Source organism: Manis javanica, chromosome 5 (genome assembly GCF_040802235.1).
Source record: "Manis javanica isolate MJ-LG chromosome 5, MJ_LKY, whole genome shotgun sequence".
In the NCBI taxonomy this organism is placed as follows: domain Eukaryota; kingdom Metazoa; phylum Chordata; class Mammalia; order Pholidota; family Manidae; genus Manis; species Manis javanica.
Window position 1 is genome coordinate 89,565,387 of NC_133160.1, and position 25,334 is coordinate 89,590,720.

At 39.3% G+C, this 25,334-nt stretch overlaps 1 long non-coding RNA gene across 2 annotated transcripts in view; it reads right to left on the reverse strand.

Moving 5' to 3' along the window:
* Positions 1–12,232: 12,232 nt before the first annotated feature.
* Positions 12,233–25,334, reverse strand: part of LOC140849377 (uncharacterized) — a 92,774-nt gene continuing 79,672 nt past the window's right edge. For both annotated transcript variants that reach the window (XR_012131110.1, XR_012131109.1), the window contains 2 exons: positions 15,909–16,010; positions 12,233–12,662 (listed from right to left, as the gene is read on the reverse strand). This is a non-coding gene — a long non-coding RNA (uncharacterized lncRNA). The remainder of the gene's footprint in view (positions 12,663–15,908; positions 16,011–25,334) is intronic.

Genomic DNA, 25,334 nt, shown 5'->3' on the forward strand with positions numbered 1-25,334 from the left:
CTGTTTTCTGGAGAATATGCCAAGCCTAAAAAAAATGCATCAGGCAGAGAAGAATGTGGTCTCACAAATAAAATCATCCTTGCTATTTCCCAACACACACTTTCAGATTGCTCCTCTCAGAAGAGCTCCATGACCAAGGCACACGATGGCATGAGGGGTTGGTCACCTGACTTCCTTAGCTGGGGCCTCTGATCACTGTGTCCTTTGGGCTTCTTTTCTTCCAAAATAACTCATCATGAGTTACTATAGTTTAGGAACTTGCTTTTTTAAAATATATTCTATTTCTTTATGGAATCTAAAACATTTGAAGAGACAAAGATGAAAACAATACACCTGAACCTTGGTATAACAAGGGATGACAGCTGGAGCCTCCCCTTCACCACTGCTTCACCACTGAACCCACTTTCATTCCCAGTGATGTCAACCTCAAAAGAAGTCGTAGAGCATCGTGGCTTCTCACGCCCACCCCTTCTTTCCCCTCCCCCTCCTTTGCCATGTACTTTCATTGCCATCACCAATAACTAGATTTGCATCTCTAAAATCTCAATGGCAAGTTAATACTGACTACCAACTTCTATTTTCCTGCATATTATAGAACCCCAACATTACATTTTGACTGTGTTGATTCCTCTTATTCATTTACTAACCAGTTTTTCTCTGTCCATCTCACCCAGTGCTGTGGCTTGATGTACTATCTACCTGCTGATGACCCCCAAATTTCTACTTCAGTCTGTGTGGGGGACTGCTATGGGAGAACAGTCTTAAGAATCTTAGATGCCCTTTTTTTTTCCCCAGATAAAAGAGTCTATTAGGCAATAACTTAGCAATACCATTTAGCAAGGGTTGCACACCCACATATACGATCAGGTTTTTATCTACAGGCCTCATTTGCCTGAGAATTTTTTTTATCAGCTGGGAGATGGTATGAGAGGTGGTTTATTTTCCAACCTGACAAGTCGTGGGTTTTCTCTGTTTTCCTTAATGTCTTGTAAACTGACCCATCCCTTTTAGCTTATATGTCTCTTCCTGTGTCTTATCATACACTACTGAGAAGAGCAGGTTGGGCATTCAACATTGTGTCTATAGATATCTTTTACCAGATGCATAAATTCATTAGGTATGCTCTCTCTCTTCCAATTTACCACAGGCTATATTTATGCTAACTGTACTGGCATGATAAAGAACGGATACCCCTTCTCCAGCTTCCAATACCAATTTCCTCACTGCTCTTTCAGCCTTCTGAGTAATCTTGTGGTTCTCTATCACTGACCCAGCACCTGGTCTTGAAGACCATGCCATGTTTTTAGATCTATGTTATAGCCACAATATACACCCAGGTACCAGTTTTGGTCTCAGTTAACTATTTACACATTTTTAAAAATCACCACAAGACTTAGTGGCTTAAAAGCATTTATCCCTGCTCATGATTCTTGGATTGACAGGAAGATCCTCTGTCAGGCTCCCATGGGGCGAGCGTGCTGGCAGTCTGCCTGGGACTGGTGGGTGTGCAGATGCCTTTCCTCACTGGTTGGTCTGCAAGCTGGTGCGGCCATCATCTGGGCGGTCTGCCCTCCTTTAGGAGGCTGTCATGGGCTTCCTCAGTCTGGGAGCATGTCAAGGAGGTGAAGTCTGAAGCTGCACAGCCTCTTAAGACCTAGACACCACAGCTCACACATCTTTACTTCTACCGTGTGCCACTAGACAAGCAAGTCACTAGGTCAATTAGGATTCCAGATATGTGCAAAAGCAAACTCCTGATGGAACAAGCTGCAAAACACCTGTGGCCACATTTAACCTACCATTATGTACTAGAAACACAATAGAGTTTAGAAATTTATAATAATCAGACTAGTTTCAGGTGATAGAGTCCCTTTGACTTTAGAAAAGATTATACAGTTGGTTCAAATTATCATTCTGCCCCTTTCTTTGTATATGACTCTGGGCAAGCTACTGACTACACTATTTCTCAGTTTTGTTGTTCATCAAATAGAGATGATAATATCTACTTCTTTATATAAAATAATATATAAAGCATTCTTAATACATTAAGTAGTGAATATCATTATTGGAGCTATTACTATAAGAACGAAGGAAGAAAATTAATTGCCAGCAGAGAAGTCTTTATTATTACAGTGGGGATGAGCTATCCTGAAAGAGGAGGAACCGCAGATATGATTCAGAGAGACAGAGAGGGGCATTGCAGGGCAGGCCCTACAACAGTGATAATAGCTAAAATTTATGGAGCAGTAATCTTTTGGCAGTTGTAACATATATGTCATCTCACTTAATCTTCACATTCACACTATGAGGTGGGTATTATTCCCATTTTCACTAAACTGGTTTGTACAGAATTTCCTCAAGCAGGCAAAGACAGCACACTTGGTGAAAGTGGACGTGCAATCTATGTTTGTCTCATTCTAATAAAAAAGACAATAATCACTCTATTCTGCTGTTCTAGAGGTGGGGGTTTCTGACAAGATGATTGGTGGCAAGTCCAATTAGGATGAGCTATAAGAAAGGAATGGAAGCTAAGATTGAAAATTAGGCTGGGCAAGATGAGTTTTAATCTGCAATGACAGCCCTCAGGCTCCTCAGATAGGAGCTATCCTATTCTCTATAGTTCTAAGAACTATCCACTCTTCAATTTTGCTTAGTTCAACAAATGTTTACTGAGTGCTCACCATGTACCAGGTGCTTTATTAGGACTGCATATAAAATTTTATAGTGTAATGGGGGAGTAGTACATAGCCACAGATATTGGTTAATTTGAGGTTCCTGGAGCAGCAAAGATATGCAGTGATGCATGTGAAAGATTCCAAGGGCCAGAGCGAAGGTATTGGTGTCAGGGATACAAAGAGGAAAATCAGACTGAGAAAGATTTAGGAGGCCCTAGGTACTAGATATTTGGCAAAGGAGAAAAAATATTCAAGAATAAAACTGAGATCTTTTAACTTTGGGGTGCCTAAATATATGGTGCTGTTTCCCCAAACAATAGGAAATACAGGCTGAGAGCATATCTGGGATTTGGATTTATTTTTGGACAATGTCAAACATATGTACAGGCACATGCAGGTTGAGAAGTGCAAGCAAGCAGTTCCAAAGGTCAATGGAGTCCAGACGTACACCTTGGGAGTTATCAGCCTGTAACATAACAGTTATGCTTATGCTCTGGAGAGCGCCAACTTAAACTCCCACACAGCATCACACAACTTATTTGCCTGCCGCAAGGGAAGTCTGAGGAAGTTGTGGAGTTTTGGGGAGTGGCTAGCCCCCGGCTTGTTTCAGGCAAAGCCAAAGTACCATATTTAAACAAATTATTCCTGCTGTTGGCATCTGCATTTCATAATTCCTAGATCAACTATCATATACTTAAGTTTAAATTTCTGTTGATAGTAATAAATTGAAATGATGATAGACAAACTGCTTTTTAAAATACTTAACCAGCATGACTTAAGTATTAATTATGGAAAAGATAACCAAAATTTGCCATGATTTTGTGCCTTTCATTATGTTGCACACCTTCCTATATTATTATTTAATCTTTTCCCTAAGTCTTTCAAGATAGGCATTATTGTTACCACTTCACTAATAGGGAAACTGAGGTTAAGTGAAATTATTGGACCTTCTAAAAGTCACAATGTATAGGTAAGATGCTTCATAATATCAGCCAAACAACTTATATTTCTAGAGCTATTAATAGTTTAAATGGGTTTCAATGTTTATGTTTCATAGGACAAAATTTACCACATACTTCTTACCACCTCCTTTGCCTTATCTAAATTGTCACTCTCCCATCAACTCTGGTTTCCTTTTCTCCCATCCTTCTTCCCTATATACACATTGCTGCCTTTTATAGTGGATTCAAAATCTTTGGGTTTCTCAAATATATGACATTTCAGTTCTGCCTCTTTTTAGGCCTTCATTCCTATGTTTGCTGGGAATTTCTGCTGGAGGCCTCACAGAGATAGCATAGCTTCCCAAGCAGTCATCAAGTTGTTCATGCCTTTGATACCTCAGACCCAGTGGCCCATATTTTTAAATACGTTTGTCTAATCGGTGACTTTCTTTGTCCCTTGTCATTTCTGAAAAACCAGAAAATTATGCTTGTTCCATCATCTTGAGCAGAAGCTGTCTGCTTCTATAGCCAGTAGCTTGTCCAGTCATTTTGGGCAGAAGTTGTCTACTTACACAGTCAGCAGCTTTAGAATTCCTAAAAATCATGCATTTATGTTCTCCAGACAGAATGGATGTCCAGTAGTCAGCAGGAATTGCCATTTATTTTTAAATTTGGGAAACATGAACCCAAGGATCATACCTTGGAGTTACATTGCTATGTCAGTTGTTAGCAATACCTTTTAAGTATTTTTCCATTGAGGCTTGAGGGCAGTTTTTTTTCTGACACCTTTTTCAGAAACCCAGATCTACAGGTTTCAGATCATACAAAAGCTGCTTTTTTGTATGCAATGCAAAGGTAGGTATTTTGGAAATATATCTTTTACCCATTGGTGATAAAGCTAGAGGTACACTATGAGTCTTCAGAAATAATCCGTCATATCAGCTTGTGATAGAGAAAAACCTGGGGTTTTACATTTGGAAGTAATTTCCAAATGTCCAAGGCAGGCCTATTATTCATTCAAAAGGAGGTAACTTGTAGTTACTAGAGAGAATGGATGTTACTGTCATCAAGACTATGGGCAGTACTGTGAGCTTGATAGTGCGAGATTCCTGAGCTTTGTTAATTATAGTTCTAGAATTTCCTTGGTTCTCTTTATCTTTCCTGAAGTCTGGGATGACAAAGATTGTGGAGATTCTGAGTAATTATCATGCACAGAGTTCTTAAAGAAAAGTACCAATGAAATGTGCATCCCTACTGGAGATGTAAGTTGGAATTCCTCCAGTCAGCAGCATAAGATCACACTGTCGTTGCTGTTATTTTTTCTACCATTACAGCCAGAGTTCCCCATCAAGGTAAAGCATCAAACTACACAAAGAATGACAATAACTAGAAGTTACTCACAGGGCACTTGGAGATATTCAAAAGGGTCCTGAGGTCTACATTCCTGACCACATCCTACCTTCAGAGGCTCACTAGGATTGTGTTATTAGCAGGTAACTTGGAAACATTCCCAACAGTACCCTTAAAAATCCACAAAGTTCATTCAGTATCATGGCTAATTTATTTCTGCTACTGTGGTTAATATCATGAAGCACTTTGGTACATTCCACTTTATCATGGCAATCTTCTTAGGTAATAAACATGCTCCAGTTTCTTTAATTTGTCATCCATTTTCTAAGGGCTCCTATAGTAATCAGCAAATTTCCATAACCCAGGCATTTCAAAGTCACAGACTAACCCCAAATCATGTATTTCCTATCAGTATACATATTCAGTATTTTACATTTTTTAAAGAAAGCAAGTCTGAGTAATAGTAATTAGCCATCTGAATTGATTTAATTCTGTGAGAAGTTTAAATTCGAAAGGTAAATTAATGACGGTTATAGCATAACTGACTTGGAAATTTTTAATTTTTTCCAGAATGCACAAACACAAGTAAATAAGGATTATCCATGGGAGTCCCTGACTAGGAAGTCTGTATGGAGCAGAAGTATTTCCCTTACAAAGATTAAATAATTGTGTGATTCCCTTCTTCCAGTAAAGGAAAGAGGTAGCTGGCTTCAGAGCATTAAAGTGATAAAGTTATATGCTGTAGGGAAAATAGAACCATGGCCAGAATCTCACCTGATCCTAAGCGTGCCCATTATGTATGTGCAATGATGTAATACTTAGTCTACTGAGCTGGTGCATACTTATATACCCATTAGCAAAAAGCCATTACTGCCAGAATTGCTCTAAAAAGAGGTTCTCCAGTGCTAGGAACAGATCCTGTAGAAGTGAGCAAGAAAGCAGAGGCTGGATGTGAGGGCAGAGCCTGGGGCAGAGGCTGAGCTGGAGGCCGATGGGATTCTAACACTCAATCTACCACCATGTGAATAAAGCTTGGTATGAGTCCCTTTTTACCTGCAACGTTCTATTGTCATTATTTGGTCTCACTGAATCAAGTGAATTTGCCCAGGGTTGAAAACGTCAGGTGAAACATTTAGCACAGAAGCAGGATTCACTTAAGACTGAAAAACAAGCTGCCCTCATGAGAAGGCTACTTCAATGGGCTTCCCCTATGGATAGGGAGACACCCGGGTGTCTCATAATGGGCATATGACCTGAGATGGCCTTCTTCCTAGAGTAGTGGGCCCCTCCTGACTGAGGGAAAGTGGAGGTGATGCCTGAGGCAGTAGAGGAGGCACACTGAAAAATAGGGAGTTCCTTAAAGAAACAGAGTGCCCAGGAGGTGGCAGAAACCATGGGTTGGCTATTTCTCACAGTGTTAAGAAAGGCCATAAAGGAGAAGGACGTACTCTTGCAAGAAGCATGAGAAGAGGCAGCAACACGAGAGTGCGAGCTGCTAGGTGCCATGGAGGAGGTAACAAATTTGCTGACGACTAAGATGGCATCACTGTGAGGTGCTGTGGAGGGGGTAAAGGATATAATGGTAGCATGAGAAGCAGCAGCATGAGAATGCAGGCTGTGAAGTGCAGTTGGGGAGATAAAGGATGTTGTGATGCTGTCAGGTCCTGAAATGGTGGAAGATACATCAGAAGAGGATGAGGTGATGGAGGTGGTGCTGCAGGCATCAACCCCTCCCCTATTAAAATGACACCCAGTTGTAGTTAAGAAAGATGCAGCAACCACGGGTTCCTCAGGGAAAGGTGCAGACCCTCCTCAGGTTGTGGAGCACTCCATGCTCCACCCCTATACTCAGGCAGAGCTGACGGATTTGAGCTCCTGGTTTCAACAGAAACCTTTGGAGTCCATGTCAGCCTGGCTCCTGCACTTTTGGCATGTAGGGATGGATGGGATTACTCTGTCCGAGTTAGAAATGGGAAAGCTGGCTTCCCTGACAACTCATCCTGCCATGAGGCAGCAATAACAAAATGCATACCAGACCTCAGGGAACCACTCTCTCCCGGATTGGCTGATGGCTGCATTTCACAGTCTATGGCTCAATCAGGGCGATTTACCATCTTATGATGTTATGCTTACTTCTGATTCTCTTACAAATGTGGCATTATTGCAAGAGGTTTTGGGTCTTTTAGGCCACTGGAAAGTGTTTATCTCTCACTTGGCACAAATTCTGAAGCTCTAATATTATTGGTACAGAAGGACATCAGGTAGGGCTGGAATAAAATGTGCATTTGCTTTGCCACTGCAGAGGAGGCAGTCAAGGTCATGCAGGCCTTGAATGTGATACTCATAAAGGCCCTGTAAGCTGGATGACCATGTGACTGAGGATGGTTATGGCTGGGGCCTCTAGCAGGGGCATGAATGAACTTGCCAACCTATTGGATTCTCATCACAAATCTGGGAAGGCACACAGGCCATTTGTTGCTGGCATCCCCAGGAAATTATGAAGGAGATGAATTGGTCCAGGTACCTTGACTAGAACGAAAGTCTACCTGGGGGCAGAAGACAATGTGGGCTGTAGCCTGATGGTGGGGCTTGCCTTTGACCTTTGGAGAAGTCAGTAGAGCCCAGTAGGAGTGCATTGTGTGACTGAGTCCCACAGAAACATGGAGACTCTGTTCAGTGGACATGGCTTCAGACACTTTGACACATGGACCAGCAATGGTTGGTCCTCCTGGCTCCTTGGGGACAAGGCCTTGACGCTGGCCTCCTGTGTATTCCTGGAGTGATGGCAGAGTGGCCCCCATGTATCATGGTAGTGTACCCTAAATGGCCAGGAAGCAAGAGCATCTTACTGAGGAGTTGTATCTTCAAGACCAATGCATTTACCTCCAGTAGCACTACACACAGACCGTTCAGTAACCCCCAGGGAGAGGCATTAAAGGTATGGTATACACTTGACCTGGATGGGACCCATTTCCTGCCATAGTCCTATTACAGGACCACTTTCTTCCATGAAACTTACCTGATGGACAAGGCTTGCCTATTTTGGTGTCATTAAAACATGTGTCTTATTGCCCTTAAGGTTAATCTCTTTTAATATCTTTGTGGATTGATTGGGCACACACCCTAGCAAAAACTGCTGCTTTCTGGGTGTGCATAGAGCTCCCTACCAGTTCTGCTACTGGCCTCCCGTGGACAGTGCGAGTAATGGACTCATCTGAGTAGAACTGGTTTGAATGTGACTGGAATGACCACTTGGTGGCAACTGATCACCTCAAGCTTGGGACAACTGTTGTTATCATAATGTTATTGTCATTGGTATCATAATTTCTGTTGTTATTTGTATGTTGTTACAGCCTCTGTTGCTATTGTGGGATCTGGTTACAATGCTCCAGCTTTCTCCACCAGGGACCATCATGAAAGACTGAGGGCACGTAGATTGTGAGGTGAGAATCCTGGAGGGGTAGAGTGTAGGGAGAATGGCAGTTCTGTGGCCAGGATTCTCACCTGTTCCTAATCTCATCCATTGTGTACCTGCGATGGTGTAATAGCTAGCCTACTACACAGGCGAATACTTGTATACCTGTTGGTGATAAGCCATTAATGCCAGCATTTCTATCAAAAGAGGTTCCTCAGTGCTAAGAGCAGAGCCTAGAGAAGAGAGGAAGAGAGCAGGAGAAAGGGGAGCAGAGGTTAAAGTGAGGGCAGAGCCTGGGGCAGGGGCAGAGGCAGAGCCTGGGGCAGAGATGGCAACAGATGGGATTCTAGTGCTCGATTTACTACCATGGGAATAAAGCTGGTATGAGTCCCTTTTTACCCCCAGCCTTCCATTATCATTATTCCATCTCACTGAATCCAGAGTGAATTTGCCCAGGGCTGAACCCCTCAGGCAAGACCAGGTGAATGGGGAAAGCAATACTATTTCATAGTTTGATAACTGACTGAAAAGTGGTAAGGCTATCTGTCAACAGAGGAGTTTGCACAGCTGATGATTTACATGTTATTGATTCATACCTCTAATAGCTGTCCAGACTTTGAATAAATGAAAAAAAATAATTTAAGAATCTGGAACCCTGGAAACAAACCACTTTGGTGACAGTTACTAAATCTCGACCTCAGCCCACACTTTCCCACATGACATCAACCCAGAAGTCTCATTTTTTTCCACCAGTGTCTCTGCTTTAGAATGAGCAAGGTGGTAAGACAGAAAATTTAATTGGGTTGCAACTCTGCAGTCCTTACTCTCATCCTCCAGATATGAAACCTCAGGAGGGAAGGAAAGACTTCCAAGCTTCCCTGTAGCCTTCCAATCCCTTCTTAATAACATGTTAATAGATCTCAATTTCTGTTTATGCCTTTGGAAGCCCAAAGGGAAAAGGGTGATTCCACAATCCTTACAATCTATTGTTTAGAAAACAACTAATTCCTCAGCCAATTCCCATGCCCCTCACCTGTACCTTATCTTCTGCTGTCATGCATGACAATGCAAGAACGGAAGATTCTTCCACAGTCATGGATTACCCGTGACCTTTTCTATTGGCAAGGAAGTTATCCATGAGCTCCTTTAAATGTAAGCCACCTAGTTCCAGACACACTGTTAAGGTGGATTTCTTGGGAACACTTACAGTATGAATTATTATATCAGTCAGGTTCCCAACAGAAAAGAGTTGGCACATTCATGTTAGAATAACTTGAGTTGTTTATTTACTAAAGGAGTACTTAAAAAGATTTTGTAGGATATAGTGGAATCACAAGGGATAGTGTAGGATCCTGGGGTTAAGAAGAACTCTTATCATCCCATAACTTGAAAGGATAAGAGAAAGGAACAGTTACCAAAACACAGAAGGCATATGTTGGGAGAGAAGGCTAACCTGAAAGCACCTGCAGTCAAGGGACACAGACATCCTGAAGCAACCCGGAAAGAGAGGAGGCAGGGTGACCACTCTAACCTCACTCTTCTCCCCACCTTTAAGAGCCTGTCAGCACTCCTCCTCGGCCAAACCGACTGGAAGCTAGAGGACAAGGAGGGCCACCAATGTAACCCACTCAAGTCAGCCTCCTGGGGCAGAAAACAGGGAAGAGGAGATGCAGACAAGATCTGTAGAGGAAAACAGATGAGGTCTGGCTCACTGTATTAACGTACATTCCACTGTGCTCCTATTTCAGTTCTGCTGGCAACAACAATCATTGTTGGTGGCTCCCATGAAATCCTATACTTCCAGATTTCCTGAAAGGGCTGTTTCTGATCTCCGCTTTCGCTGATCTTCCAATAATTATCTAAGCCTCAAATTCTTTATATAAATTTTCTTTCCACTAAATAGACCGAGAATGGCTTCTGCTTTCCCAACCAGACCTGAACGATCCAAGAATACTGCTTCACTTAATGGCGGCTCCATAGCCAGAAAGTGATCAGACAGAAACAAATCCAACATTTCTTTCTCCAATTCCTCTGCTCAAAAAAGTGATGAGAGCTGAATAGAGAGAGGATTCTTTTGTTTCCCTGGAGACCCATATTGAATGAAAGTTCAGGTAAGTCTAAAATAATATAGTTAGCCATACTTAGGAACAAAGCATTTTAAGGTCAATACATTTAAATGTGTATAGGTAACACTAACATAGATAGATAAAATAGAGGCTTGTTAAGGAGTCCTCCTTTTCAGCTCCTTCTCTCTCTGGGCATCAAAGTCTAGACAGCAGCAAACATATAGAAACCACCCAGATTGCCTTTTTCAGATCTGGAGAGGTTTATTAATTCAAGACAGATGAAGAGTAAAGGCTGAAAACAAATGAATACATGCTTTAGAATAAGAGCCATCTGTAGGTCATTCTACAGTTAATTTTGTCATAAATCTAGATAACAAAGGATGGACAAATTTTATATTAATTTTTAGGAAACATTTAATCCTCTCTCTAGTTCAGTCCATGCTGTTTTTCTTCCTCAATCTAATGACACTCTTGATTGCCACACATTTCTGTTCTCTCAGTGGTTCAAACTTCAGTGTTGTTTCCTGACATAAAGGCTTTTTAAGCTTTCAGGTACTGCACACGAACTGGCTCCAAATTTACTTTAAACTGTGGCCTTTACCAGTGGCTAGCTGGGGCAAATGAGATCAGATGCAAACTTGAGCATTTATAAAACTGGCATTACATTAAGCAGTTTATGCCATATTACCTTACTTAACTCTCATACCAATGTATGAGTTTATTTATTAACTGCTAATATTTCCAATTTGTAGAAGAAGGAATGAAGGCTTACAGTTCTTGCTTAAATCCACAGGTTGGAATGCAAGTCTGACTGATCTTAAAGTCACTGTTATTAGCCCTTACATTGTGTCCCTTCATCCGAGCAAACCCGCAACCTATACTGGGAAAGGTCTCCTGGTTTCTACCATGGTGTTATGCTTTTGAGTCTTTCTCTCCATTGTGACTGAAAATTCTATTTATTATGTCATTTCTACTGTGAGGAAAGGGGTATACACCCTTCCCTGGGTAGAATATAATGTTGTCAGAAAGAATGATATACTGATTGTGAGCAAAAGCTGAAAATACATTCTCATATTAGGAGCCATCTGGAGGCACTGTTACTTCTTATGTGAAACTTCCCTGGAAACAAACTATTTCATGTCCTCTTTTGTTGGGATTATGAATTGAGTTGTATCATCCAGGAACATATAATCTGTAGCCATATCCTATTTTTATGTGCCCTATGAGTTTTTGTTAACAAAGACAACTATCAGTAACTTAGACTCAAATGACTCAAAGGCTTTCTGCTTCTACCTTACCTCATTCATTACTAGAGACTATCCCCATCCTCAACACCTGCTTTCTAGGAAGGGACCAGCTCATAGTTATCTTTTGATTTTTCTCTTATTCACCACAAAAAGGAGTTATAACTAAAATAAAAATGAAGAAAATCCAAAACTGGAACACATACTCTATTTTAGCAACTATAAATGTTTTCTATGAATGGTCCCTTTGATCCGAAGATCCTTAAAGTGTTTATAAAGACAATTAACAAAGTTTTGCTATAGTCTTATATATCTTACTAGCTGCTCTGAAGCACCTTCTTCTCACAAGATTATAAAATGATTCAAGAAGAGCTTTTAATCCCACTGAAAACCAAAGAAAAATGGGCTATATACTACATGCCACTTATCAAAGTGAAAATTAAATGCACTTGGAAGCATACCTGAAATCTGTTCTTGTGATTATCTGAAGTCTTTGAAAGATTAAGAGCCAGGGCCTTCCTTTCAAGCCCACAGGTCACAGAGAACCACTCTACCATGTGCCTCTTTTGCCTTTGTTTAATAAGTTTTAAAAAGATGGTTTACATCAAAGGATTTGACCAAGATCCCTTGTAACTGACTCAAAATCCTCTGCAGGTATCGGAGAATGATGAAAAGTTAAATTCAAATTGAAATCATCCTGTTTAGATACAATTTGTTAAGTTCCTTTCTTGGGTTTAATTCATCCAATCCCAGTGGAGAGATTGAATATATCCTCTTCAGGGAAGCCTGTTTGCAGAAGGTTTTTCTTGGGTGTTTTTCCATGCCATTCCACGTGCTGATGAAGCTGCAGGTCTGAACGCCTTACCGGACGTGCACTGCTTTCTTACGCAAGTGCGGAGGATGAAATAAAACTTTTGCTCTTGTACACCTTTCTCAGGTTTCTTAACTGATTCCACTGAAAGCTCAGATTCCTGTAGTACATTTTTAAACACAATGGTGTTAATTTCACATTTATTTAACAGCTACTGCAGAAACTCTAAATAAATTGTGGACAGGACAATAAGTCCTTATACCAAGAGAACTGCCCCGTACACACCCATACTCTCTTTCAAAGTAGTCTACAATGAAACTTTCCCAGTAACAAATAAATTACACTAGTAATGCGTTCAGCAGCTTTATGGCTTATTGGTCATTTTCTTGGTAATATCTCTGTTCATTTCAAATACAGACACACAAAATGAGTTTTCACAATGGTAAATAGCACTGAACATTAGAGTAAAGGGTTCAAAAATTGAAAGGCAGATTTATATAACAAAAAGGGTAATTTCCAATTGGTCCAAATCTCCACATTTAATGAAAGGATGTTCTTGAAGAAATTACCACAATATCAAGAGTCACTAATCAATTATGCAAATATTTTTCCAAAAAGTGATTAAAATATACTACAAGTGCTTAATTCAGGTATGTGATTGAGAAATTGAAGCTAACTGGAATATCAAATTATAAATTAAACTGGTATTGCACAGAGAGCTTAGCTAAGACAGAAGCTTTGTTGAAACTAGAAATTCCAAATAATGAAGTATTGTTTGAAAGGTAGACCTATGAAAAGCTCATTATCTATTTGTAGTTTTTTTAATTGAGAAAATACAATTGAGTTAGACATATAGTCATGTCTTGATAATCAATACCATGGAAATCTAAATAGATCATAAAAACTCTCTTATATTTGATCAGATATTACGTTTTACTGTATGTAAAAAAAACTATACACGTGTTTATGTGTATTATATGTTATTTTCATTTCACTTGACTAGGGATTTATCTTGAGAATTCACAATATGGTAAAATAATTCATGTATTGGTATTTCAGAGCTCATAATAATTCAGATCTAAGCTCAGATGAAATTTATCTTTATACTACTTATATAAAGACAATTTTATTAAGAAAATTAAAATTACAAATGAGATTATAGAGGAATGCATAACACCCTAAATGCATTGTCTTTAACTGGTTTGCATTATATTTACCTACAGGTAATTCATAAAGTGTTCAGCATTTTGCATGCTTTTTCTTATTTAATTCTTATATCCTATGAGGAACCCCAGTTAATAGTACCCCAATTTTATAGATGAAGAAATCCAGGTATAAGAAGACTGCCACCAAGCCATTCAATCAGTAGAGAATGGAGTTTGAATTTAGAGTGTTAGATCTCAAAACCCCTAGATGGTCCCACACTCCTTGCAGGTGGACTCTGAGAAACAAAGCACTGATGGTGAGAATATGGGTAGAGGAGGGATTAGAAATAGGGACACGGTGGATGCTTCCTTCCTCATCACTTCCTGGTATCATCGCATCAACCATGAGAGCACCTGCCAACCTGCTTCCAGTGTGAAGAAGCAATCTTTCCAGTAAAAACATACATTCATTTATTAAATGCCCACTCTGTGCCAGGAATAACTCTCCATGTTTGGGGTACACCGATGAACAAAGCAGGCAAAGGTACATATTCAGCATGGGGAGATAGACAATAAACTATTAAAATGATAAATAAATATAGCAAGTTAGAAGCTGGTAACTGTTAGGGGAAAAGGACTGGGGAAAGGATAGCACGTGTGGTAAGATGGGCTGTACTTTCAGTGAGGTGATCAGGTTAGGGTTTTTTAAGCTTACATTCGACGAAATGCTTAAAGGAAATAATAGCGTACAGAGATACCTAGCGAGAGAAATGCCAGTGCAAGGGCATTGCTGTTAGACCCTGCCGGCCAGTCCAGGGAACAGGAAGAAAGGACGGTGTGGGTTGGGCACAGGAAGGGAGAGTGGTGAGAGGGCAGAACTGGTGATGGCGAGCTGCAGGCTTCTCAGGCTTTGTAGACTGAGGCATGGATTGTGGTTTCTTCTCTAAGCATGATGAGAAGACACTGCAGAATTTTGAGTAAAGAGGTGACCTGATTTTTGAAGGATGTCTGTAGAAGCTGGGGTTGACAGCAACGAAGGGAGCAAGCAAAGAAGCTGAGGAACAGCTGCAGAAATACAGGTGAGAAGCCATGGGGGGCTGGGACCCCAGCAGCAACAGGAGCAAGACTGAGAAGTACTGGCTCTGCAGGAATTTTGAAAGTAGAGTCAAAGGGTTTCTAAAGAATTGGATGTTGATTGGAAGAAAGAAAAGCCAGTTCAAAGGGAAGCAAACAAGGAGCCTTAAAAAGGAAGGGAATCCTGGCATATGCTACCAAGTGGATGAACATTACCCTACGTGAAATAAGCCACCACAAAAAAGACAAACTGTATGACCCCAATCACTGGAGACCCTACAGGAGCCAAATTCAGAGAGACAAAGGGCAGAACAGTGGTTGCTGCGGCTCAGGGCAGGGAACACTGGGAAGTGTTGCTTAGGGGATATTGAGTTTCAGTTTTTCAAGATGAAGAGAGTTTTAGAGATTGGTAGAACTACACTGTGAACGTACGTAACACTACTGTACACTTTAAAATGGTCAAGATGATAGAGTTTATAAAATGTGTATTAAGAATGTTTTTTAAATTATTTTTTTGAAAAAGGAAGCAAATGCTAAGTCAAAGATGATGGCAATTATTTTGATGTGAAAAATAATGTCAGCCTTTGATAAAACCTAACCCAGGCATTAGTACTTATCCCCTCAAATAAATCCTCAGAAAAATCAGACCACAGTTCTCTACAGTCAAAACAATGTTGCTTCTTTGTTAAAGTTGTAGTATTGTTGCTTTTAGTTAAAGTCTCCTCTAAGAAGAGAGTTTAACACATTATTTCTGGGAGTTATTCCTCAGTGCTCCTGCTCATACCAGGCTTTGTTGTCTTCTACATGCAAACAACAAGGAAATATATAGTCCTATCTTAACCACGCTAGTTTAATAGCAGCATAATCATGCCTTTTTTACTTTCTACTGATGCATGACAGCAGCCACTATGCTTTATTTCTACATTTTGGTTGCTTACTAACGTCATGCACCATTACCTTATATTCCAAACAATTGCTAATAATGCCCTTTTGCTTACACTGCATCTTGTGTCCATTACAGTTACTCTTGATAACTTTTGTGAGAAAATCCTTTACCATTATTACTTCCAACAACCAAACATTTTACCAAGTAGCTAGACTGTTGGTATTGTTACCCCCATTTTCTCCACTGTTTTTCCCTCACTTATGGGCTATAGGATCACTCTTGAATCCTACTACCACCTTACCTTCCTGTGTGAGTCACTATGGCTTGGGCTGTATGTACGTGTCTAAGCTCCGCTGCCTGTTTGCTCTGGAAGCTTCTGCTTCTCTGGGACCATCTTCTTTGCCTAAAGAGAGTAAGTTGGAGTTGGGTTGGATGTTGCTCTGAACTAAAGTAGCCAAATATTACTGGTCAATAAAAACCATTAATTTCAATTAGCCACATTAATAGTACTTTTACCTTCAGTGTTTCTGTAAGTGATTTTCTGAATTCTTTAGAATATCATCATCAATTAAAGGAATAGTTGTAGTCTCTGTTGGATTGACACACACCCTTAAATCCTGCTTTTTTCTAGAGTACCTTCATATATTGCTGTAGAGTCTAGAAAACTAAAATCAATGTTGCTCAAACTCCTAGGGCATCAGGGCTCCAAAACCAAATTAGGTTCCATCAATTACATGAAATCAACTATAACTGAGGAGGCAGAAGTGCAAATGAAGCCATCTTTTTGTCTCTTTTGACTATTTTATGAAAAGGCAGTTTCTTTGGACGTAATTTTTTTCTTGATTTTGGTTTCATGGTCCCTGAATCACAAGTATGAGATGTTTTGAAATAAGTATTACATGAGTAGCCACAGAGGTTGTGGAAGAGTTCCCAGGGCCTGCCAATTCTGAGACACTCCACGGGATTGAGGACTGGCTTAAGAGCCCCTTGTTCCAGCTGTGCCAACAACCTCTCATGATTTGTATGCTAGTTCTGTCTCATGACAGAACTAGGTATATTAAACCCCTGTCATCATAGAATGGAGCAGTTTCTGTTTTCCGAACTGGACATTGAGTGAAGCATACTCATATGTGTTCAAGGTTTTTCAATGCAGCACGGTTAGTAATGGTAAAAAGCTGAGTATCAATAATCAGGGACTGATTGAATAGATATCATTGTTGATGTACAGACAAATAGGGGGATTTTTAGGTATTAACATGGCATAATCTCCCAGTTATATATTTTAAATGAAAGAAGCAAGGTTAATTACAGAGTATATAGTTACCATTTATGCATATAGATATAGAAAAAGATACAGATGTGGAGGAATATAAAACTATATATAAGAAACTAATTAAATTGTTTGCTTCTGGGGAAAAAATCTAGGGGGCCAGACATAGAGAATACAGAGTTTTTACTATGGTTTTCACAGGGGATTTTGAATTTTGAATTATGTTGTAATTAAGTGCATGACACCTTCACCCATCTTTTCTCTCTCATCATCCTGACTTGTGAATATCTTTTCTCCAATATTTCCTGGCCAATTCTAGTCCTTTTGTGCCATTCTTTTCCCATCTCCTGCCTGCAATATTCAGTAATTTCCCAGGCCAAGGGTTAGGGAAGGTTGAGGAGTATCACTTCAATAGAGTTAACAACTGCAGAATTGTGAGGAAGAACCACAGCTCTAATTCCTGGGGCTCAGTGGAAAGATCTGATAAAGAAAAACGTCTGGTGAAAGTTGCTCCACTTGATCTAATTAGAATGCAGAAAGAGATCCTAGGAGGAAAAAACTGGGTGATCAGTGTTTTACTGCATGGAAAACAGAACCTAATCTAGAGCCTTAAGAACTGTTACTAATTCTGTTTCCAGCTCTTACTTTGTGGACAAGTACATTGACCCACCACAACCACAATTTGTCCTCTTTTTTCCACAAGAAGTTGTATATCCAAAGAGTTAAGTTTTCACAAAGGGCTACCATGATATGTAATATACAACTAACTGAAAAGTTTTAAATTTAAAAAATAGTATTAAGTTCAATGTTCCATAAAGATGTGTGTCCAAACAATGATCTATGCTTTTAAGAACAGAGATCAGTAGAGCCACAAGCAAATTATATAGCACTGTAATTACATGCTCAGGTAAAACCAGATAAAAGCATATACTATAGTGGAATTAATGGTGATTATGGCTAGACAAATCACTTAGAGAGTGATAAAGGCATTGTCATACAATGCACCCAAAGAGCACGTGTGTGTGGATATAATAAATGTGACCATATAGTGGGGCATTAGGTTCAAACTCCTAATTTTAAAAAATCATACTGGTGATAACCATACTACTACTCTAGCTAACATTATTAGATGCTAGACAGAGTGCTGATTTATTTATTTTTATCCTCCCCAATTCCTACATAATACATATCATCTGTACATATGTGGAAATTAAGGTTTACAGAAGCTAAATGAATTACCTAGTATTGCACAGCTAGCTAATAGGTGGCATCCCAGAATTTGCTGGATGATCCAGTTTGAACTCTTAACAACTACTGTACACTATTGATGTCTGTATAGAAGCTACATCTGTTTTGCTTTTATTTATATGACATCTTCCCTACGCTAGAGTGACAATGTTATAGTGGATTAAAAAATGCCCTCTTATCCTTTAGGCCATCCTTTAGGGAACCAATGGATACAGTCCATTTCCAGGGAGATGTTGTTCTTCAGAGACTGGAAATGTTTCCACTCCAACCCCTAGGCAGGTGAAAAGCTGGGACCCAAAAATCCATCATAAATATACCATTTTTATATCTGGAACTTAAATCATAAGTCATGTCCATCTGGAAGGACAGAAGGACTGGCATGGCACAGATGCTGGTACTCCTTTGGCGAGGCAGCATGCTAAGCCATTTGTAAGATCAGCACTCCCACCTGGGGTGTATGGGAGTAAAAGACACAATCCAGGGTCAGCATTCTCGGCAAGAATGCATCAAGGAGGAGGTTCCTGGGCTTCCGGATATTTTTCAATTTCCACTAAGATACAAAGAATATGAATATTTTCCTCCATTTCCATTCATGGACAATGTTAAGTCTTCACCACTTAAAACATGGTGAACGTACAGGATACTTTCACCGCCTTTTAAGATTCTGGAAACTCCCACATGTGACAACTATAAAACTTGGCTAAGGAGTTACAAACCTCCTTTCTCATCCCCCATACACAGACACACACAGCCCATAGAGCTCTCAGAACCCAACTGTGTTAAAATTTGCCTTGACTAGTACTTATTGTTCACTAGTAACTAACTGAGAAGTTATCAGAAAATATAGCAACTAGAAACACTTGCTAGAAAGTAGAGCCTCATGGTTATCTCAGAGGGCATCTACCCTATGATTGGCATCTTGCTTTCTTGCAGTTTTCCAGAACTGCAAATAGGAAAAAGCAGCAGAGGCTATATCCAGGAAAATTCTGCCTGCAGGCTTCGAGTTCTAGGCGTTTGCTCAGCGTGCTGCATGGATGTTTCTAGGGCACAGAAGTCGGCCTTTGGCTCTTTAACATTAAATTGATGCATCATAATTCTTGCTTACACCCTTTTGAGGTAGCTTTCAAAATCAGCATAGAATATGTAAATGAAGAGAAATCAACTACTAATTATTTCTCTTTGAGCTCAGATGAGCAGAGCCACGTGTGTGTCCTACCACCTGAGGTAAGAGAGTATCCCCAGGATTCCATCTCACCCCTGAGCCCCCCAAAGAGTTAAAGACAACTAATTCATTTCCACTCCTTTCTTGTCTTCAGATAATTTTGGGTTTGGAGAAAACTCACAGTATTTACTATGAACAAATAATTTTGGTTTTTTACCAATCAGTTCAAGAAAGTACAAGAAGAAACTAAAATGACAGAGGATGCTGAAGGTGGTAAATGTGCTCACTCCCAGCATGAAGACAAATTCAGTGGATCATTGTCAATTATGCTTCCTTCTTCCTTTCTAGAAAATGTGACAAGCTGTTCCTAGAGATTAGAAGAGGTACTTAAGTGATAAATCTGAGGAAGCAACTAAATTTTTGTCTATGATACAACTCTAAAGTAATTTAAAAGTGACACATATAGCAAAGTCTTCAGTGGTTATTTATATGCCCAAAACGTTTTTACTGAAAATCTCAGCTTCATAAAGTTAGAAACATTAGTACTGCTCCTGCGTTTTCTCTTGGACTAGGGTCCTAAGCTTATTTTATGAGGAAAAACTGATGAATACATGTGAAGGAAATTAATAGTCTGTCTAGCACTTTGTATAGTTAAGTGTTAAGTATAAAACTCCTGAAAAACATTAGGTTTTGTTCAGGCTTAAGATTCAGGTTCAAGTTTTAGGGACTAGATTTGTTCACTCTGGGCAGAAAGTCTTAACTACTTCTAATATTTTAGCCCATCTAGTTCATACACTTCTTCTTAATGATATCTAAAGAAGTCCTAGATTTTCAAAAAGATAAAAAAAGTCTTAAGCCCAAAATAATCACACCTATCCATTGTAATTCAGTCTTTATATTTCACCAAAATTAAATAAAAACATAATGTGCTTATGTACATAACATGCATGTGTGTTTACATACATGCACATACTTATCACACAAAGTCTTAACAGCTATCCTCAGTTACTGAAACAGTGCTGTTAATACCACCTCCCACATATTTAATAACCTGCTTGACCTTCACAAAATAATGGCTGAAGCTATTAAGACTTTGTCACTAGGGAATATGAAAATTTGAATGGAAATACAAGTGACTGAAAGTCTAATGAGAAATACATAAGCTCTGATGCTAAACTTCCCAGAATAGGCCTAATTCCTCCACTGGTTTTTCCAGCTTATTCACCCAATTCCAAACAAACCCTGTCACCCTGTCTATACATTCCAGGGTCCCCTCAAGTTACAGTCAGTTTGTGGTTTGCAAATAGAACCCTTCAACAGAGTCATGTATCCATGAGGAATAGCCAAAGTGAGATTTAGCTGTGAAAAAGAAAATGGTAATTGCCCTTAAGTTTTGAATATGTATTTTAATTTATTTAAGCTTCAATGTTCTGATTTGGAAAATGAACATAATAATACCTGCTTCAAAGAGGAGTATTATAAGGATTACATGTGATAACAGATTCTCCTTTATGCCAAGCCTACTTGTTTTGTCATCTCTTTCTTCACTACTCTCCTGTGTGCTTCTACCTGGTCAGCGTTGCATGCCTACAATGATCACTGTCTCATAGCAGAAGTAATATTCTTATTTGCTCAAACTACAGACTCAAAAATAATAGTTTAATTAAACTAAATTTTGAAAGCCCTAACCATTTTATACCTTGTAAGTCTCCCTATCTGCCCAGAATGCTGATATTCCATCAGTATAATCTATACAGAATTGCTCTGCATCTTGCACAGCAGGGAGAATTATTATTTTTAGAACATTTGGGATTTTAAAGAGAACAACTTCTGGATTAACTACTTCCAGAAAAAGCACTCTCAATATTTGGAGATATTCTGGGCTTTCTGGATTTCATTTCCAAAGTTCTAACCATTTTATCCCAGCAATATTGTCTACCCCTGTCTCCCAGCTAGTACCAGAATTCACACAAAGCCAATGAAAATATGACTACTGACTTCAATATTTTCAGCATGTAGATGGATCCACCCACAATGTTTGCTTAAGTTTGAAAATAATTTTTACCCTCTCCTAGATGGTTGCCAAAATACATTCCTGCCCGAAATCTTTGAGTCAGCGGCTGTATGTAGGAACAGTTTAATCTTCTGAATAAACTTAAACAAGTTAATTGACACTCTTTGGTCTGTGACTCACCATGTCATGTCAATTCATATGAATACTCCTTTGTCAGTCTATGGATTGAAAGGAGTGATCAGTATGTCAACCATCATACTGGATGATTTTCTTTTACGTTTTATTTTTATTCTTTTCCACACTGTGTTTCATTTATGGTGAATGACCAATTCCATCACTTACACCAAAAGAGTAAAGTGAAACAGTCTCCTAAATTCTAACTCCGTTTTCTTCTTGCTCTAACTTTTGGCACCTTTTTCTAAAGGTTAATATTAAATAGTGTTTTTTTTTAATTTGTTTTATTTCACTTAGGAAATGAAAAGATCAGTACTGGCAGGGACACCTCCTTTGAGAAATGGCAATGAAAATGGACTGAGATTGTTTGCCTCAAGTAGAGGAATTGGGAAGTTTATTTAAATCATGGTGGAGGTGGGACTCAAAGGCATAATCATCACAGAAGCTTTGAAACAGAAGAATAAGAAGGAATTTTTTAGTTTTTCAAGGGAATTGCTCAAGGAGGAAAACATATTTATTCCATACACTTCATCCTGATTCTTAAACAAAAATGATCTTAGAACATAAATAAGAAATCAGCAGGTAACTCCCTTTGTTTCAAGTCTAATATGTAGCAAAAAGCAATTTCTACTTATTATTTGATTTCCTGAATTCATTTCTGTATTTACCTTCCAGACCACCACACACACAGAGAAGGTTCTCAACAAATATTTTTCAACAGGAAAAAGGAATAAAAAAGTACATAAAAAAATGACCTCATCTGTCATTTCATCATTTAGCATGTTGGAATTCTAAGAAATGAAAAAAAAATCAGTGAAATTCCTTATTACTACAAGTGACTAAAGTAAATGATACAGAGTGGCTTGCAGATTAAATGGATTTTTAAAAGACATTTTGAGGGAGTTAACATAAAGAAGATATTCACTCTTAAATACTGGTATCAATAAGCATTTTAAACCACCTATTGTTTTAAACTACTATGAAAAAAAGCTCAAAAGAACAAATTGCTCTGTGCAAAAAAAAAAATCTAGAGGAGATGGCAAAACACACATAATATATAATATGCAATAAAAGTAGGAGGTGGAAAAGAATAGCGGCATGAGAAGTGAGGCAGAAACTACCTCCCAAAACCACACATACATGAAAACACAGCGAATACAACTAATCCTGAAAGAGCAACCAGAAAGAAGACTGTGACAGACAGCCTAGATCTGGGGAAAAGAGAGGGCCTCGCAGAAAAGGGTAAAGTAGCGAAGCCAAGATCCAGTGGGAACCAAGCCCTCCCGCTCCCCCAGCTCACAGGCGGGAGGAAGAGAAATGGAGCAGGAGGGAGTAGAAGCCCAGGGCTGCTAAACACCCACCCCTGGAGCTCTGCTCTGGGAGCATGAACCCACATTACATGGTGCTCTGGAAAGCAAAGACAGGTGGACTACTTGGAGAGACTGAGATTCCAGCTGCTTGTGGAGACAAGGTACCCACAACTGGCCACTCCATGACAAAAAAAAATGGTGGGCACTTTGAAAGACTTCTCAACAGCAAGAGGGCTGCTAAAGGGGCAAGGATTACTTGCTGCTCAGGAGAAAGTAAAGGTGGACAAAATTATCCTGGTGCCCTCAACCCAGCAGGTTGGTAATGTTCAGGAGATTCAGGCATTCCATCCCACTGGATGACAATGAAGCCCAGAGGCACCCCAAAGTGATACATAGCCTGCTGTTCCTTTCTCCTGGCTGGCACATATTTTCAAATCTACTACCCCTGCCATAGCACCAGGCCAGCTACAGGGCAGCCCCACCTAAGGCAGCTATAAGGGTGTAAAGCAGATGCTCCTCCCTGACCATTTGACCCACTGGCCCTGGCATTGAAGGCAGGCACTGCAGCTGGGACACATGAAAGTGCTCTTTTCTCTGAGCAGACATCAGTGCTACTAGACTATAACCCCTACCAATGCTCTAGGTGCCAGGAAGCTCCAGAGAGTAGAACTTTTAGGCACCAGAGGGGTGGCCAACACAAAGTTATTCTATAGTTATCATTACAAATATAAAACAAAACAAAAATATATTGTGCAAACCAAAATTGCTCAAACATCAGAAAGAGGTCTACATGAACCTGAAATCACAAACTTCTTGACAAAAATTTCAAAACAAAAATCATAAACATGCTCACAGAGCTACAGAAAAATTTTCAAGATCTCAGTGAGGACTTCAAGAAAGAGACAGAAAATTTTAAACTATAGAATCTGAAATGAAACGCACAATGGAGTGATTTAAAAGTAGATTAAAGGAGATAGAGTATATGGTAAAAGAAATATATATTAAAGAAAAGGAATACAAAGAAGCAGAAGAAGCAGATGCACAGAGAAAAAAAAGGATCTCTAGGAATGAAAGATTAATAAGAGAACTGTGCTAAAAATCCAAACAGAACAATATTCGCATTATAGGGGTACCAGAAGAAGAGACTAAAAGGGATAGAAAGTGTCCTTGAGGAAATCATTGCTGAAAATTTCCCCAATCTGGGGAAGGAAATAGTCTCTCAGGCCATGGAAGTGGACAGATGTCCAAACACAAGGGACCCAATGAAGACAACACCAAGACATATAATAATTAAAATGGCAAAGATCAAGGAAAAGGACAGAATATTAAAAGCAGTCAGAGACAGAAAAAAGATAACCTCCAAAGGAGAACCCATCAAGCTATCATCAGACTTCTCAGCAGATACCTGACAGGCCAGAAGGGAGTAGCATGACATATTTAATGCAATGAAATAGAAAGGCCTCAAACCAAGAATAATCTACCCAGCAAGATTATCATTTAAATTTGAAGGAGGGATTTAACAATTTCCAGGTAAGCAAAACATGAGGGAATTTACTCACACAAACTATCTCTATGCTGTATTTTAAAGGGACTGCTCCAGATGGAAGTGCTCCCAAGGATAAATAGTTCTCACCAGAGAAAACAAAACCACCATAAAGGAAGTAGACCAATTAATTCCTAAGCAAAGTAAAATTAAGTCAGCTAACCACAAAGTCAGTCAAGGGATACACAAAGAGTACAGAATATGACACCTAATAAATAAAGAGTGGAGGAGAAAGAAAAAAAAGGTAGGAAAAAATCCCATCAGCTTGTGATTGAAATAGCATACTGAGTGAGTTAAGTTAGACTGTTAGATAGTAAAGAAGATGCCCTTGAACTTTTGGTAACCATGAGTCTAAAGCCTGCAATAGCAATGAGTACATACCTATCGATAATCACCCTAAATGCAAATGGACAGAATGTACAAATCAAAAGGCATAGGGTTACAGAATGGATTAAAAAAAAACAAGACCTGTCTATATTCTGCCTACAAGAGACTCACTTCAAACCCAAATACATACACAGACAAAAAGTGAAGGGATGGAAAAAGATACTTCTTGCATATAAGAGGTAGAAAAAGCAAGAGTTGCAATACTTGTATCAGATTCAAAAATAGACTTCAAAACAAAGAAAGTAACAAGAGACAAAGAGGGATATTATTTAATGATAAAGGGGTTAGTCAAACAAGAGGACATGACCATTTTAAATATCCATGCACCCAACATAGGAGCACCCAAATATATGCAACAAATACTAACAGAATTAAATGGGGAAAGAGAATTAAATGCATTCATTTTAGGAGAGTTCAACACACCACTCACTCTAAAGGACAGATTGACCACACAGAAAATAAGTAAGGAGACAGAGGCACTGAACAACACATTAGAATAGAAGAACTTAACAGATGTCTACAGAACACCCCACCCAAAAGCAGCAAGATACACATACATCTCAAGTGCACATGTAACATTTTCAAGAATAGATCACATACTAGGCCACAAAAAGATCCT